Below are 16,410 nucleotides of genomic sequence, written 5' to 3' on the forward strand. Positions count from 1 at the left end.
ATAACATCAAGGTCAAGGGTTTGGATCCCCATACTGCCAGCCACCAAAAAAAAAAAAAAAAAGAAGAAGAACCTGATAAGTATAGAATGTAGAGTTAGCCCTTGTATTAGTTTCAGGGGCTGCTGTGACAAATTCTCACAAACTGAGTGGCTTAAGACAACAGAACATTTTCTCTCACAGGTTTGGAGGTCAGACATCAGAAATCAGGTGTGGACAGGGTTGGTTCCTCCGGGAGGCCCTGAGGGAGGATCTGTTCCATGCCTCTCTCTTTCTTAGTTCCTGGTCTCTGCTGGCAAACCTTGGCTTTTCTTGGCTTGTAGACACATCACTGCAGTCTCTGCCTCCATCTTCACATGGCCTTCTCTGTGTGTCTTTACAAGGCCTTCTCCTCTCTTACAAGGATACTTGTTACTGGATTTAGGGGACATCCTAATACAGGATGATCTCATTTTGAGATCCTTAATCTAATTACATTTGCAAAGACCCTTCTTCTAAATAGGTCACATTCACAGGTTCCAGGTGAGCATATAGGGAGGGGGGTACTATTCAACCCATTATAGCCCTCAGAGGGTTATGAAGAGTAGTAGTTACTCAGAGGGAGAAAGAACAGATGAGAAAGGCATTTACAAGACTGAATGCATTAGAAATTGAGTGCATTCTAAATGGCAGTAAATGCTATGTACTATGACTTTACAAAGCCCAGGCAGTGCTTTGGTGGGGAGCACAAAACAAGAACCTTCCCATGGTAGCAGTTCTGGGTCTCAAGTGTGAAGGAGCATTATTATGGAGCGGGGGCCAGGGCTTTTCATCCCCTGGAAACAGAACTTCCGTCACAGCTGCGGAAGCCACCCCTCACCAGTCTTCAGTAAATAATTGTTGGCCTCTAAGAGAACTACCTCCAACTCCTGGCAGCCTGAAATCAAGAATTGTTGAATAATGACTACAAGGCAGGGGGAATTACATGATCAACCACACTTAGGTGGTTGGTAGGGAGTGGTGTGGTACATTATCTATGCTTTGGCCCTAATTTGCAGGCAGGATTAGAAGGTAGAATCATTGCATTTTCACCCAACGAGGTGGAACATAAGGTGTACTCTAAAATATTATGTGCCACTAAAATCTGGGTTCTAAACCATGACTCTGAAAACCCAGCAATGCAGAGGACTAATGTATTATCTACATGAAGAAAATTTACTTAAGATGCATCTCATTCTAGAATTACTGAAAACACATGTAAGACCTCCCAGCTTAGAAGCTTAGAATCACACTCAACAAGTGTTTAATAAATGCACAGTTCAGTGTAGTGTTACACAGCACAAAGCGAATTAAACAAGGTATACTTTCAGCCTTCCAGAAGCTTGCTGCTGAAAATGGACAGAATTGACGTGGGCATGTACTGAACATGAACAAACTGGATAAATACATGAAGTGGTGACATTACATGCCAGCAAAGGGGAAAGTGCATTTTGCCAGAGTGGCATGTGATCTCCTACATTTAGGGTGGTGGTTGTGTTGGTAGGGAGGGAGCAGGAAAAGCACTTAAATCATAGACAAGGAAAAAAAAATCCACCACCTGTTTCCCAAAGATCATAATAGCATTTCAAACAACAATGAGGCACCAGGCAACCCCTCCCCCCTTTCAGCTGCAGCAGTTGGCTTGCATCCACAGAAAGTGTTCTTATTGCTCTCCCTCCCAGACACATTAAACCTAGCATCCAGGTGAGGACTAGGCAGGGGAAGCCATTAATGAGGAGTCACAGCGAGCTGGAGTCACAGTGAGCTTTTCACAGGTAGCTGAGAAGACCCTTAATGAATGCCTGACAAACATCTCCTGTGTGCTGTTGTGTCTTTTGTTGCAGAAATGGCCCGAGTAGTCTCCCATCAACCATGGAAAACATTTTATAAAGCTTATTTTCAATCATTCTTTTGAAGGATATACTAACAGAGGCTGTGGCTGAGCTGTAGTGTTAAATCGTTGCTTTGTAGAAACTTATCCTCCTCCCATGCTAAGGAGATTCCTCAGATGATCGTATTACAAAGTGAACAAAATTAATGCCTGGAAAGGAGGGTACTCCCACAGCTGAAGCCAGGTTACGTATGGCTGTGGGACTCAGTTAAATGCTGCTCTGAGAGGCCCTGAAATGGGCAGGTGCATAAGTGAGCAACTGCTTTCTGGGCCTCACAGACTTTCAGGCACAATACTGGTGGTCCATCAGCTACTCTTCTCTCTCCCATCATTCACTACTGTGTTCTCCCAGACACCTCCAGATTTTGAATCATTCTGCATTTCCTCCCTGGTCTTGGATGTCATTCTACACTATTGGTAACTTCCTATTTTATTTTATCTTACTTTTTTAGTGAAAATTTTGTTGGTGAAAACCTGATAGCAAATGGTAGATGGCAGTTATTTCCCTGATCACCCCAAAATTTTAACAAAAAACTCAAGATTCTGAACAAAAGATACCATTTTCAAAATATAATGTTAGTTCCTAAAACTGTCTAGGACAGTTACCAAACCTAAACCATGTGGGTAAGTAGGCATTAAATCTGGTGCCACCAGAGAATACAGGAGCTGAATTTCCAAAAAGATACCAGCCTAGCACCACAGACGCCCAGTAAACCAGCTGCACATTCCAGTGCCTTGCCCCAGGGCCTGTCTCTGCTGAGTGTCTACACTGTGAATGACATTGTGCTACATGCTATGGGTGGATAGACAAAAGGGGGAGCTGCAAACAACATTTTTGGACTCATGGGGCCAGTGGTCTCTTGAGAAGACAGGACACACACACACACACACACACACACACACACACACACACAGATTTCTAGGAGACCTGGATTCTACTTTATGCTAAATCAGTAACTGGATGTATGAACTTGGGCAAATCACAAAATCTCTCTGAATCTTGGATTTCCCATTATCAGGATTTAACTAACATCATAAGGCATCATTTACTAAGACACAATTGAGACAGACAAGGGTACTTCAAAAAGTTCATGGAAAGATTCATATTATCTTTTAATTCTGTTTTTCAAAAAGTTGTGGAAATATCTGTATTATTTTTTAATTCTATTTTTATACAAACTTTTTGAAGTACCCTCATACAAATGTTCAATGTAAGAGAATGAAGAGACTGGGAAAACCTTTCCAGAGTTGGGATTCCCATTAGGCCTTGACAAATGGATAGAATTTTATGGGAAAGGAAGAATTAGGGACCAGAACACATATTTCATATTAATGAGATAGTGTCTGGCTAATCAAGTGTTAGCTCAGTCGTGAATGAGGTGAGCCAGGTACGATTGTGGAAGGTGCTGAGGGCCAGGCTAAGGAATCAGATCTTTCTGCTCCTATTCATTGGGTTGTTAGCAAAGAGATAAAGCAAAAGAACTAGTATCTACATCAGTCAGCACATCCATTTTGACATGGATCAACATCTTCTCACTCAATCTAGAAAGTATGGGAGTGAAACAACCGTTATTTGCAAACCATGGGGGAGCCTGAAGGATATGACATTTCAAGAGAACATGGATCAAGCAAAGGTGCGCACAAAGGACAGCCACAGAATGCCATTTTCAAGTAGGAGACAATGATAAAAGACATAGAATGATAGAATGTTAGAGTTCATTGATAACTCACCTCCTGAGTTTTATATCGGAAAACAATGTGCTACCATGTTTGTATTCTAGGTTGTAAAATAAAATAGACAGTAAAAGGTGATACCCTCTGAACACTGACAGCAACAAGAGAGACCATTAAGAGAAATTAGCACTTTCCCAAATATCCTTGTATGTGTATATAGTACATCACAATAATTTAATAATCACAAAATTATGTGACAGTATATTAAATAATTTCTCGAACAAAATTAAGATAAAATTGAAACAAAAATAAAATTTTACAAGTAATATTTGAAATTGTTATTGCCTCTAAAAAGACAACATTTGTGTGAAAATGAAGGAACTTGATGTTTATTTGCCTTTTCAGTAGAATTTAAATTGGGCAGCATTTCACAGAAATACAGATTCAGTAACTTTTTCTGGGGATTAAAAGAAGAAAGGATTGGGAAAAGTGCCCTAGGCTTTGTTGTAGGAAAGGAGATCTGGCTCCTTTTTAATTTTCCATTAAAGCCCTACTTTTCAATATAAAGCAGATGGAATCCTTATACAACTCCATGAAGAGCTATTTTTGGGTACCTCAAAGATGGAAGGTAGATCTGAAGAAAATCAAAGTGTTTCAATTCATCGTATAAAATCCCACCAGCAATTCAAAAAGCACAGGTACTTAGAAATCTTTAAAATACAAGTGAAGAGGTCTTCCTGTGATGGATTCATGATGCCTGGCCTCCCCCAGTCTGCGGCTCCCTCTGAGTCTGTCTGATTGATGGTTTCCACCACTTCTCCGCCTGCTCCCACCACTGTAGTTGGGACTCCCTCTTCTTGCTTCATTCCTTGTCTTCCAGAAACTGCTTCCTGAAGGTTCCATTCTCACTGCTGTTCTCAGACACAGAAAAGATTTCAGTGTTCAACTCTGCCTGCCCCATGCCTACTGAATCAGAATGAGGCCTGGGAATATACATTCTATGAGATCTTTGGTTTGTTCATGCACCCGCCGCCCTAAAACTCTTTCCTTATCGTAAGATAAGTTCTGGTTCAATATATTCTGTTTGTCATTCTGATGCTTATTGTGCATGGACTGTGAGGTACTGGATAGGGAGCTGCTGGGCACCATCTCTTTCCTCCCCGTTGACAATCTTGTTTGAGAGATGAAACAAATTTAGAGTGAAAGAGTACAGACTGCTGGGTTTACATCCCAGCTCTGTCACTTACTAGCTGTGGGACCCTGAGTAAGTCACTTAAGCTCTGTGCCTTGGTTTTCTCATCTTTTAAATGAGAATAATACAAGTAATGATAGCATCTCATGGAACAGTGGTAGGTGTTGTGTTGGCACACCAACCACAAATAAGACAGAGTCCCTGACTTCCAAAGAGATTACAAGTCAGGGAAAAAGGCCAGCACCTACTCCACTCTTCCACCGAACTGACTCACTTTGCTTTACAAGACAGGCTGTGATGAGAGTGATAACAAGGGGTAACCAAGTGGTCTGGGAGCCCAGAGGTAGGACTGAAGGGAGGGCTTCCCAAGAGGTAAGTCTTGTGTGGAGTTATCAGAAGGAGTGAGGTTTCCACAGTGGGGTGAAGATGCCTTTGTGTCCCCTGACACATGACACATAAGTAACTGCAAAGCAAAGGCAAGGAGGCAGGGGATGAGAAGCCACAGCTCTGGAGCAAAAGCAGGAGTGAATTTAGGAGCCACACAGACCTGGCTTCACTAGTTACTAGCTATGTGCAATGGGCAAGTTACTTTACTTCTCTGAGTCTCAGTCTCCCCATTTGACTAATGGGGATGATATCTGCCTCATAGAGTTGCTATGATCAAGCAAATTACTGTATGTAAAGCACTTAACACAGGCCTCCTAGGTTCAATAAAATGGTGGGTGTCATCATATCTATGACTTTTCAGGGAGGGGAGAGGAGCTGTGGTATGCTGTGTGCTTTTCTGTACTATCATGGAGAGGGGAATCCAAGGCCAGAAACGAGGAGCCCTCAGAAAAAGCTTCAGAACAGAAATAAGCAATAGGCTAAGACTTTCCCATACTGTATTTTTTTTCTCCCCAAAACATAGTTAATAGGTTTGGCATATTTGACCAAACCAACCAGGTGCTGCTTGAGGCCTTAGGTTTATGAGAGCAGAGTATGTGATGATCTCTGCTTCCCAAGAATACCCAAGAAGAAGACTTAAGTTGGGCTTCACATCCAGAGTGAGGTGCAAAGCAGGCCATTCTGGAAGGAGGCTGAGATGGACGGGAAAGCGCACTCGTCCAAATATTGACTCTGAGTCTCACAAACATTGTTAAAGTTTCATGATTCGGTAAGCATTATCTTCTCTTCCCACATTTTTATTAGACCATAAATCCAGGTCAATTTATATCTTTCTAGGATTACTGCATTCTAATCAAGTCCAAAGTGTCATTTATTCCTAAGCTGTCTATACTGCATGTCACCCAAGTCCATTTGGATAATATTGTTCAACCTATTTGTGTATTTTAGTAGCTAAAAATTAAATTTTCTCAACTAGGAACACTCAAAAATATGATTGTATTCCTCTAAATAACCCAAATCATTCTTTCTTTGTAGGAACCCAGCACATGAAAGCCATAACCCATGTTTTTCTTTTTTTTTTTCTTACTCTCGTTCATTCTACTGTTGGAAAGTTATGATGACATTCTGAAGTCAAACTCAAGATTTACATTGTAAATATGTTAAAATTCTGGTTATCTGACTCAAACAATGAAACCCTTTTATAGGGCTAACCAGAGTGCTTTCATATTGTCTATTCTCAAGAATAAAGAAGGTTCTGCCTTTCTTAAGAAGACTTGCTAAAAATGATGTTTTCCATCATACAAAAGAATTTCATACCTTTTCTAACAATTTTTGATCCAGAACTGACAATCACCCAAATCTGTTTCTATAATATTCAAAATTTCCTTATATGCACAGAATATATTTTCATCTTCCCTTCCCTAAACGATATATAGGTTTATACATGTATCTATATGTGCATATTTATATACACACGTTAACAGCACGGCAGGCAATACATACACAGCTTTTCCTATGTGTGGGGTACTGTTCTGAGAGCTTTACATTTATTAACTCATTCAATCCTCACAGCAACCCTCTGAGACAGGAACTACTATCCCCATTTTAAAGATGAAGAAAGCAAGGCACAGAGAGATTAGGCCACTTGGCCCAGCTCGCACAGCTGGAAGGGTCAAACCTGGACTCTACCCTGACCCCATGCTCTTAACAACACCCCTCACCTGGGTGGAAGGACTCGAAACCTGGTGACTTTGTCACTTTGGACAAGTCAACCTCTCTGGACCTCATTTTTCTTCATAAGTAAAATGACGTGTTGGACTATGTGATCTCTAAGATTCTGGGTTCCATCACCTGTGCTCTTGAAAACTCTACAGTTGAGTCCTTCATGCTTGTATGTTCTGCAGGTTTTGACATATATTTTTACCCTGGTCTGGGGAGCAGCAGCTTTTTAGACTTCTGATGATGCTCTCACCAGGTTCAGATATCTTTGGTTCTAAATCCAACTTCACTTTTTATTCCTTATCTTGCTTAACTCTGAGGCACTGGCTGTCTACTAACTAACCACAGGCCTGTCCAGTGCTCTGTCTGCACCTCTCCCATTCAGGGCCTGAGCTCCTCCTCCTCTGCTCCCAGTTCACTCCCATCCTGTCTGCTCTTTCTACTCTACACTCTCTCCCTGGCTGACCTTATTACCTCCATTCATGGCTTCATACAGTTTTGTGATTTGCTGCTAACAAATTTAACTTGAATCCTAGTCCTCTTCCCTCGCTCAGACCCATCTATCCACCTGCCTAGGAGATACCTCCACCTAGAAATACAAAGTGTCCATGATGGAGTTACCACCTCACACGCTGCCCCTGCTTTTCTTACAGTACCACCTGTCGCCATATCTCTACCTAATCTCCCAGAGACCCCTCTTCTCTGCCCACCCCCATATCCTGTCTCACCGTCTCTCATCCCCACCTCCACTCCTTCCATTCAGATCCTCATCTATCACTCATCTGAGCTTCTATAACTATCCTCCCTGCATGGTCTTGCCAACATCTGGCCAAAGGCACACACTCTGGCCAGATGATCTTTATAAAACGCAAATCATATCACAGCCACATCTCCTCTTACAACTCTTAAATGGCACTCAGCATAAAGCACTTAGTAGTATCTTCTCAATTTCTCCTCCAGCCCTGTCTTCTCCCTTTGTCCATCTCTCCACCAGCCCCACAGGCCCTGAACTAATTGCAGTTTCCCAAAAGGTCAGTGCATTTGCACTCTGGGCTGTTCTGCCTGGGGCAATGGCCTTCCCACAACACTCAACCAGCCACCTCCTGCTCCTCCTGTCACAGAACCTCCTCCTCCAGCCTTCTCTGCCTGGCCACCCCTCTTTTCCGCCTCCTTGCCACATGTGTCCCCTTTTGCATGCTCTCTAGAATCCTTTGTGGACCCTCAGAACCACAGCATTTACAACAGTGGTCAGAGACTTCCTCATTTCTCTGATGAGCTAGCAGATATGTTCCTCACACCTCTTTCGCCCCAGAAGCATCTAGTCCAATGTCTGGCAAATAAACATGTAGACAATTCACAAACTCATACAAGACCTATCTGTGGGCCATAGAAGAACCCGGTTTAAAATAAAGAATTGCAAAGAGTAAAACTGTTTCCAGTATCAACAGAGTTTGCTTTCCCATTTTTAAACTTAATTTTATTTTTTATTTTGCAGATGAGTAATAGATGAGGGTCAGAATGGAAGGAACAGAGGTAGGGATGGATATTTTATTTTTTTTGGATATGAAGTTTTATTTCCCATCCACGAGAAGTATCAATTTCCAAAGCATTTTAGCCATCCCCTCCTTATGACACATTTTAATTAATATCATCATTATATCCATAAGTAGTATTTCAAATACTTCCTATTGGATAAAGGAACCAAACTAACTGGGCCTGAATCCGGACTCTACCACTTAGCAGCTATCTGATCTTGGATTAGTTACATAACAAGTTACTTAAACTTGCTTCAATTTCCTACCTATAAAATGGGGATTATAAGTGTAACCACTTCACATCATTGTTATTAAGATTAAAGCTTACACAGTGCTTGGCATGCAGTACATGCTCAATAACTGTTAGCTACAATTTATTATTTTTATCTCCTCTAAGGAGACTGCGAGCTCTTATAGTGCAAGGACAGCAGCAGTATTCATTTCCATGATCCCATCTCCCTAGTGCCTTGCACAAAATAACACACTAGGCTAATGTTTGTGGAACAGATAAACATAACAAAGTGTTCACAGCAAAAAGAAATGTGCATTATTAATTATAATTGTTGGTATGGACAGGACTGCTCCAATACTTCGGAGGCCTGTGGAGAACAGGGACTATCCAGAACACTAGCAGTTTCCTTCTGCTCCTGGAGATCTGGAAGCTCACTTAGCCTCCAGGTAATATGCAGGATTCACAGACACCAAGAGTCAGGGCAGTGGCTGATAGAGCGGACCCCAGTGGGAATGAGAACGGGGTAGGCTAAGCCTCCTGCCTTTCCATTAAGAAGCTGCTTGGCCTGGGGGCAAGGAGTTTCACCTCTTAGAGTCTGCTCAATTTCCTCTTCTGATTAAGAGAAGATAGGACTATTATTTCTAAGGACCCCCTAGCCACTTTGGGAGTCTACAGAATCACCAGATTAAAAAAAATAAGCTAAGAAAGGTGCTTCTGGAATAAAAGAACCACATAAAGTCAATATGGGAAGCATCAGATGACTGTATTATAAGGGATGATTGAGTGGGAAATGGTTCCTTGAAATATGACAAAAGCAAGGTTTTTGAAACATACTTAAGATGAAAAGATCGGAACTTAAAAAATCAAAAGAATAAAAGCAATAATGGGCTTCGGTTTCCATTTAATTTAATTCCCATCAGCCTATAAGCTTCTTGAGGACAGTGAATGGGCCTTGTTAAGTGGCAGTGTTTGGCAAAGGTGTTCACCAAAAATACATTTCTTCTTGCCCTTTTTTCTGGGTACATGGCTAAAGTACATTTCCCAGGCTCCCTTGCAATTAAATGAGGCCATACGACTAGCCCTCAGGTAAAGAATGTGAGTGGAAGTGACAGGTGTCATTTCCAGGCCAAGGCATTTTAAAAGTGGGTACACCCCCCTTCACTCTCTTTTGTCCCTTCTGTCAGCTGAAACAGGCTACAATGGAAAGCCATGGAATGATTGAGCTACAGGACAGGGGTGTGGGACTCAGAATTTCTGCATGGAGGAAAGTTACCCACTGACCCGAAACACCCATTTTGGACTACTACCTGAGCAAGAATAAATGTCTATTGCTTTTGAGCCATTATATGTTTTCATACCTATTTGTTATAGCTACTAACGTTATACTAATTATTATTGGTGTTGAGCATGTATATGAACCTAACTTACATTTGTTGATTGTTAAATGAAACACTGGATATCTGCTAAGGCAAAACTTGGTAGGAAATAAGATAAGAGCAGGTTCCTTACTGCAGTGTGCTGACCAACTAATGGTGGAAACAGACACATGCCAAACACAATGACTGCTGCTGAAGTTTGGAAACAAAATTGCAGCATGGTGATTTATTTGGAAGGGAGAAGATGGAGAAGGCTTCACAGAGGAGATGACATTTGAGCTGGGCCCCAAAGGTTAGACAGGACTTCAAGCAAGTCAGATGGGGTTGAAGATTCTAGAACCAGGAGAAAGCGTGTACATTTGCTCACATTCAACCTCATCATTAAGTCTCTCTAACGCACTCAACAGAGTACAAGTTTGTTGTGCACTGACTTTCTTTCCTGGGTCTGGCATCAAACAACCAATCCTTCGTTTTTACATTATACTCATTAACCCTATGGCTTTTTTTAATGTAAAAAGTTCCATGATAGATGTCCTTAGAAAGTGCAGAAGTAAATGTTTAATGAATCATAACAACTATTTTCTAATAAAATTCTTGAAGAATAAACTTGAGACAGTTCTGTTACTTATAGACAACAAGCTATGCTCTTAAGAATCCACGGGTCCAACCTACATTTTGACATTATTGATTAAGCATGTAACAGTCACGGGCTTACAAAATGGAACATTAAGCACCCAGATGTACATTAACATTTCCTCTTTAAGAGGAACATCAGATGGCTTAGAGTTCAGTCAAAAGATTTTCTACATCCCCAGTTCATAGCTATGTGGCTCCAAAGCTTCAGATAATTAAACCACCTCCTCCAAAAGTCTGTGAGTCCCTTCATCTGAAAGCATGGTACCCATGGGGTAGGGACTGGGGAGGAAAACAGCGCAGCTGGTGAAAAGTGTTGTAGTTGGTCCAGTGGTGAGAGGAAGAACATAGCTGTCTGAAGGCTACCTTCAGGCTGGCAAGAGACAGTCTCCAGTGGTCTTCCAAATGTTGATTCAGTGCTGTTTCATTGATGTCCCCAGGTACTCATTTAAATAAAAGGGTAAAACATGGCAAGATAGATAAGATTTCATTTCAAGACTTCAGCACAGTGGTCTTAGACTTGAGACAAGTAGCAAGTCAGGCTGCCTCACTCTTACCGGACATCAATTTAATTCTGATGCAGAAACAAAATTTTTCTGAATTTGTACTACCCTTGCTCTTAGCGCCTCTCCCCAAAAGTGGGGGGAGTGGGGGGAGCAGAATAAGAGAATGGGTAGCTACCTTAAAAGTAAAGTAACTCTTTAGACTGCTGGAATAATCGTCCGCTTAAATCCAGGAAACACTGCAGCTGCCAGTCAACACTACCGGTCTGTGAACAGAGCAAAATGCCGGCACCTGCCACCCGGCATCTGGGGGGCCTTTTATTTTTTGGTAAATGTGGCAGGAAAGACTCAGAGAGAATATCAACTGCTTCATCGGAAAGAAAGAGAAGCCCCAGGGAAGAGAAAGCAGCAGCATCGTGTCTATCCTTGGGTACTTTGTGTGTCTCCTCTCTATGCACTGAAAGGGCTCTTTGTGCCACACATACATACACACACACACACACACACACCCGGCGACACTGTGTGATTTACTGGGGTAAGGAGGGGCAAGAAGGGTGATTTTATTATCCTTCCCAGTGAGTCCCAGCGAATCTCCGCCTGGCCCAAGCTCGGTGGCCTCTTTCTGGTCCAGTCCCATCCGCCTGCGGTCGCAGAGATAAGAAAGGGGAGGAGACCAAACAAAAACAGCCATCGGTCCAGGGAAGTAGAGAGGAAATCCAGCGAGTGAGCGGGGAAGGAAGGAGAAAGGAGCGTGAGGGAGCAGAGGGGTGGGGGACAGAGGAAGAGAAGGGAAGGCTCCAGCACAGGGGAAAGGGGAAGGGTGGGTGGGTGGTGGCACAGGAAGAGTGAAGGGGGGGATGGGGGAAGTGCAAGGGAGGTGCCAGAAATAGGCAGGAGGATGCGACGGGGAAGGCGACGGCCGCCGAGGGAGGAGGCTGAGAGGTGGAGGAGTGGGGCAGAGGTTGGGTGGGGAGGCAAGCAGCACGGGGCATCAATTATTAAGTGATTACATCATCCCTGATATTAAAACAACACACACAGCCCCAGTCCCCGCGGGGGGCCCCCGAAAGGAGGGCGGGGGCGGAGTCTGGGCCAGCCTCGCTCCCAAGCCAATTTCTGTTCTCACCCGGCGCCCGTTCTCAGGAGAGGAAAGGGGCCCCCCATCGCCGCGCTACCTCGGGGACGCACCCCGCAGAGGCATCCCCTGGCGCGGCCGACTCCCCGGCAGCCCGGCCGGGCGCCCAGGAGGCGGCGGCGGCCAAGTGACTGCAGCGCGGGGCCCCGCGGCGGGGGCGACGCTGCGCGGGGGCGCCAGCGGCCGGGCGTCTCCACAGCATCCCCGCGGCCTCCCGCGGCGCATCCCTGGCCGCTTACCTGCGCCGCGCTCGGGCTCCGGAGCCCCTTCACATGGTCCACTCCCCGCCCTCCTCCGGCGCGGCAGAGGCGGCTCCGCTAGCTCCCCGGCGGGCCCGGGAGCCGGTGGGCCTTCCGAGAGCGCCGAGGGGGCGGCGCCGGGGTGTCCCCGGCCCGGAGGCCGGATCCCTCCCTGGCGCGGGCGGCGACGGCCGGGCTTTGTGTGCGCCCGGGGAGTCCTCTGTGCGCTGGGAGAAGCGCCGCGCGCCCGGACGGAGGAGGATGCGCGGCTCCCAGGGCAGCCTCCCCTCTGCTCCCGCGGCCGGCCGGCGGGCGGGTCTCCACAGCCTCTGACTCGCGGCGACCCCTCCTCCTCTCCGCGGCAGCCCCCTCCCCGCCGGCACCGCTCCTGACAGATGGCGCAACCGCAACGAAGCGCCGCCGCCACCGCGGCTGCTCGCAGCTACTCTCGCTGATGCTCCGGCCCCTCCAGCTCCGGAGGGGAGCGAGGAGGGGGCGGGACGCGCCCTGAGAGTGGCAGGCCCCGCTGCCCTATCAAAAGGCCCCTTGGGAGCTTCGGGCCGCAACCATTGGTGCCTGCGGCGGGGGCGGGGCGGCGATGGGTGGGGCCGTCGAGTGGGTTGAGCGTTCCTGTGGCAGCCGGCATCCTGGCGAGCGTGCTGTGCAGGGTGTGCGAGGGGATGCGAGGTTGGGGAAGGGGCTGTGTGTGCTTTAAGAATGGTGTAGAGTTGTGAGGTGGTGGGATAGGGCGGGAGGAAGAGGGGAGAGTGAGCTGCAGTTTATGCCCTGCGGAAAGCTGCAGTGCTTCTGCAGATTGGCACCTGCCGTTCCCCCAAACCGTGGGAGCCTTCCTCGAGAAAGGGCTATCTTTCCATTCTGGTGTCTTTTCATCTGAGGGTGGGAGGGTAAGATGGGAAAGTGTTAGGGTGGTGATAGCAGCGTTTCCTCTGATCGAACTGAAAAGAGTATGGAGCAAAGTAGGATCCCATCACAGAAACTGAAAAAGCTAAGAGAACACTGGAAACACACAACGAATTACAATAATGAGGAGAAGAAGAAATTAGGGTGATTTTTATCAGCTCCCTATTTTCGTGGACACACATACATATTTCTTTCTGAGCAAAAGTCTGGAGGAATTATTACTGAAATGGGAGGAGGGGGCAGGCAGCGACTAAGGAAGCCATAATCACAGAGTAGAGATTTGTTTGTACATTTCCCCTTCCCCCGCAAGTCATGTTTAATTGCATTCACTGGTTGTCTTCGGTTTCTCATGACATTAAAACTTCTCATGTTTTTTGCCCCTTCACGGAATCTGAGCTTTTGTTCAGACTTTCCTTGATGAGATAATAGCCGGTTTAGAATACAATTGGGAGTGCATCAGTCTTTATTTCCTATCCAGCTTTTCTATGGCAGGATGTAACTTCATAAAAAGAAACACTTTGACTTCCTGATTTTCTTTATAGGTAATTCCTGTTTACTGAAAGTTCTGCTTTAAGGCATACTCAGAACTGCTCTCTTTAATGATTTTGGCAAAAATCCTACCCTCCCCCCTCAGCAAATCTAATGTTCTAAGAAATATAACTGAATCAGCTTCTGCTTCTTGGCTCAAAATCTATAATATTACCTTTCCTGCCCACTTTTTTTTTTTAGCTGTATTTTAAAAAGTACCAGTCACTTTTGCTGACTTTCTTTTTGTACACTGTAATTTTTTTTTGAAAAAGTTGCTAACATTTATCAAACTCTCCATTTTATGGATGAGGAAACTGGGGAAAAGAGAAATTCCTTAATTCAATAACTAACTCAAGGTGATAGCATAGGGTGGTTACTGTTTTTTTTTCTTTCTCCTTAAACAAAACGAAGAATTAAACCATGTTTAAACTGTGATTAAGTTATTCCTTCAATGGTCCCAAGAAATGGAACCATAGCTAGGACTAGAAGATTTCCATACAAGAAAATGCTAACCCTGTCAGCCGGAAATTGCTTATCTCAAGAGAAGGGGATCCTATTAGTGCTATCCTGCCATGACTGTCTCAGGTTTATTTGGGTTGGGATGGAGAGGCAGTTTTCCGGAGCAATGGTTCTCAAACTCTAGCATGTATCAGAATTACCTGAGGAGCTTGTTAAAACACAGATTGTGGGACCCATACGTAGAGGGTCTGATTCAGTAGATTTGGGATGCGGCCCAAGAATTTTCACTTCTAACAAGTTCCCAGGTGATGCTGATGCTGCTGGTCTGGGTACCACATCTGGAGAACCACTGGTCTAGAGCTGGGCTATCAAATGCCGTAGCCACTAGCCACACATGGCTGTTAAGTACTTAAAATGTATTTTAGTACTAGAAATGTGGCTAGTGCAAACTGAAATGTGCTGTAAATAAAAAAAAAATTAAAAAAAACATTGGATTTTGAAGATTTAGCATGAAAATATCAAACTTTTAGGTTGATTACATGTTAAAATGATAATAGTCTGGATATATTGTGCTAAAATAAAAATTTTGTTAAAGTTTATTTCACCTGTTTCTTTTACTTTTTATTTTATTTTTTTCTTTTACTTTTTAAATGTAGCTACTGGAGAATTTAAATCACATATATTGCTTGCATTATATTTCTATTGGACAGCACTGGTGTAGAGTTGTTTCTGATTCCAGCGCCATAGTACACTGTTGGGAGCACCATGATGAGGCAAGTCATGTATCCTTTCTGATCCTTAGTGTCCTCATACATAAAATGGGGTGAACAGTGAAACTGATTTCACACTATTCCTATGAAGACCGAGTGGATGTGGAAGCAGTTTATGTATACCATTCTCCTTTTTAAAGATAAACTGTCATATACTTGAAAAAACTACTCAGAATATAGACCACCCGTGAATTCCATGTTTAATCTATTTTACATGAAATTTGGAGTAGGTGGGGTTAGTCTTCTCATTGTTTATGGCTTCTTCAAAAGGAGTCATTTTTTAATGTCTGCAACTCTAATATCTTTTTTATCGAATTAGTGGACAAAAAGAGGAGACAATGTGATGAAAACGAAAGACTAGCCTGCTCACTTCAAGACTTCATCCTGTTCTTCGTAATTCTTTCCTTACCTACTTTTTTATCTGCTGCCCTTCTTAAATGTAGTTTAAATGGATTTGCTAATACTCTGAACAAATGTATAGAGTACTGCAAAAGATTTGGATACTATTCCCTATTTTGATCTACTCTGCAGGTCTCTGCAGAGAACTTGATTAAGATCCATGACACTGTCCCTGGTTTACCCAAGGTAAGTCACATTGTCCTCCACGACCCCCAATTTTGTTTTCTTGTTTTCTTATGGACAGTTTCTGTTGTACAAAGTAGAATGCAGACACTGTTCTAGAATTTCTCTTTGATTTGTTGGTATTGGTTATTTTTCCTGATTCTTTCCCCTTAAAGTTTCTGCTTTTTATCCTGGCTTTTTTTTTTTTTTTTTTTTTTTGTGACCGATAAGGGGATCGCAACCCTTGGCTTGGTGTCGCCTACACTGCGCTCAGCCGGTGAGCCCACCGGCCATCCCTATATAGGATCCGAACCCACGGCCTCAGCGCTCCCAGTGCCGCACTCTCCTGAGTGAGCCACGGGTTAGGCCCTTAACCTGGCTTTCTTATGTTGCATTTGAATTTCTTATTCTCTTGCTTTTAAAGTAACTTTTTTTCTTATTTTTAATTTTATTAGTTAAAATATTTTCTTGTCTTCTTATTACATTTTAGTTTTTATCTTCTTTTAAATGGCAACTCAATAGCAATATATGTGGCAAGAGTAAAAACTCTTGATATACTGTTCTCACAAGTCAACAAGAAAATAAACACTCCAGGAGAGAAATATGTGCAAAGGAGATGCATCCCAAAATGGCCAGAGAA

At 43.8% G+C, this 16,410-nt stretch overlaps 1 protein-coding gene across 4 annotated transcripts in view; it reads right to left on the minus strand.

Moving 5' to 3' along the window:
* FYN (FYN proto-oncogene, Src family tyrosine kinase) overlaps positions 1-12,948 on the minus strand; it is a 209,034-nt gene extending 196,086 nt beyond the window's left edge. For all 4 annotated transcript variants that reach the window (XM_063096817.1, XM_063096819.1, XM_063096821.1 and 1 more), the window contains exon 1: positions 12,532-12,948. The gene's annotated coding sequence lies outside the window, so the exon portion shown is untranslated. The remainder of the gene's footprint in view (positions 1-12,531) is intronic.
* Between the last annotated feature and the right edge of the window lie 3,462 nt (positions 12,949-16,410).

The sequence above is a fragment of the Cynocephalus volans genome, chromosome 5 (genome assembly GCF_027409185.1).
Source record: "Cynocephalus volans isolate mCynVol1 chromosome 5, mCynVol1.pri, whole genome shotgun sequence".
NCBI lineage: Eukaryota > Metazoa > Chordata > Mammalia > Dermoptera > Cynocephalidae > Cynocephalus > Cynocephalus volans.